The sequence below is a fragment of the Gossypium arboreum genome, chromosome 4 (assembly GCF_025698485.1).
Source record: "Gossypium arboreum isolate Shixiya-1 chromosome 4, ASM2569848v2, whole genome shotgun sequence".
Lineage (NCBI taxonomy): Eukaryota > Viridiplantae > Streptophyta > Magnoliopsida > Malvales > Malvaceae > Gossypium > Gossypium arboreum.
In genome coordinates, this window is record NC_069073.1 from 6,325,290 (window position 1) to 6,327,584 (window position 2,295).

Consider the following 2,295-nt stretch of genomic DNA (forward strand, 5'->3'; position numbering starts at 1 on the left):
TTTGCACATACTTGATGTGTATATATAAAGAGGATTAAATTAAAATAACATGAAAATATGTTTCACGTATTTTAATTTATAAATTTATCTTTTCAAATTTATTAAATATTGGATTTAATAAAACTAGGTAAGATAAAATGGTAGGATTTAAATTAAATCGATATTTTCTTAAGTAAATGAGAAAATCTTGTTTTAAGATATACATCTTATTTTTCTTATTGGTGATTGATTTCCATTCAAAAATAGTTTTGAGTAAAAGGAAGGAAAATCCCAATTTTAGGCATACCTGAAAAAGGCTATTTTGACAAGTAGGAAAAAGAGTTTCGTTTTTCTCTCTAAAGGGCTTTAAGAGATTAAATAGATCATTGCCAACCGAGTGGATAGCGTAGAGATTGAAACTTTTGCATTGCGGTTGTGGTTTACGACATGGAAAAAGGAATTACCATCATACCAGTGATATTTTCATATCATCAAAGGTATATTTTTCATCTTTTCTCAACCCAATTTTGTTCTTTTCATATAGATACTTTTGATTGCCAGGATTTAGTTTTCCACTGTGCCACGAGGCGTATCGGTGATGCAATAATTTTCAATTGCTTCGTGGTTACAACATGAGATTGAATCCCACCAAATGTGCTTTCTCATTGGATCTGGAAAGTTTTTAGGATTTATGGTATCAAACAGAGGCATTGAAGCAAAACTTGAGAAAGTTCAAGCCATTTTGGATCCATATGATGAACACGAATGTAATTCTCTCTAAACTTTTGAATGAGTTTTATAAAAAATTTCTCTTATGCTAAACTAGGTATTTTCATGTGAAGTAGGGAGAAGGAATAATATACTTACCTTTTTCTTCCAAACTCTTTTGATTAAGCATAAATCACATTGAATATTTGTAGGATTCTAATCCAAACATGATATACTCACTTTAAAATGTGATATCAATTTTAATGAGAAATCTATTTTAATCTTTTTAACCGTTATTATTAAATACATTACTTAATAAATTTGAAGGGAAGATTTTACCTAATTACAATATGTGAAACACATTTCACATTATTTTAATCGAATCCTTTATATATGTGTGTCAAGCACGCACACATATTGTGTACATTTTTTTTAACCTTATCAAATTAAGTTAATTATAAGAACATTTCTACAATTAATTTAACTTGTGTGACAGGTTTAAAATAATCTCAAATTTATTTGGATCCCGATCATTCCAACTATAGGGTATGACCCTGTAGAACCATGTGATGTTGGCAATAATGCTAAAACATTTCTAATAGTACAAATAGGGCATTTAATAATACATCATTACTACCCAAGTTCCATGATTCCATCTTAGAAAAATAAAATTGTAAAAATAAAAAAAATCACACTAAAGCATACTTTGGGTCTTCAATTTTGCCACCATGGACTTCTGCAGATTCAGGTCACGTTTCTGTCGTCTTCATTTTTTTCCGCCTTTGACCACCGCTGCTGGACCACTATTGGCTAAGTTGGGTTGGGTTTCCGTTGTCTTAGTTTTTCAGGTTTCTTTGGGAAAAATTAGGTTACAAAATTCATGTATGTTTCTGGCTCACATATTTTTCTCTAAATAAATAATAAAATAATACCCTACGTGGAGATGATAATCCATGATCTAAAATATACATGCTCGATAAATTAATAAACTACAATTAAACTTATAAGAATCAAAACTTTGACAAAATTACTTTATCATCCATAATAAAAAAATAATAACATACATTCATTCGCATACATTCCCCTAAACGTGCATACAATTACAAGAATATCACATCTTATCAAATATAATCATATATGAAGAAAAGAGAGAATTTTGGACTCGGTTTACACTATAAACATAACACAACTGTAGCTCGAACACCAATTGTTGGAAAAAAATCATTTTGAAAATGATTTTCTTGTACATCAGAAAATAAAAAATTTGAAAACCAACACGATTTAAGATATTTATAGTAATAAACCCTTGAACAAAATCGTACCTATATTTTCCAATCAGCAGACCCTTGATGTTTTCTGATCTCAATCAAACGATCTTTTTCATTATTCTTTTACCACAAACTATTTCGAGTATGGGCTCAAACTAATTAAATAAAAAACAGAACTAGAAAAAATTTTCTTTTCTTTTAGGGTGAAAACAAAAATTCTCTCTTCTCAAATAGAAACTGCCAAAATTGTTATGCGAAAAAATATATTTAATAGTTGAGAATAAATTCTCTCTAGTTTTCTACAAAGTAACAATATATTAAAGTTGTGTTAATAACCCTA

The 2,295-nt window shown here is 28.8% G+C and overlaps 1 long non-coding RNA gene across 1 annotated transcript; it reads left to right on the forward strand.

Moving 5' to 3' along the window:
• Nucleotides 1-364: 364 nt before the first annotated feature.
• On the forward strand, nt 365-860 carry LOC128291668 (uncharacterized). The gene is made up of 2 exons (XR_008281486.1): nt 365-476; nt 541-860. It is a non-coding gene; the product is annotated as an uncharacterized LOC128291668 (long non-coding RNA).
• The last annotated feature ends 1,435 nt before the right edge of the window (nt 861-2,295 follow it).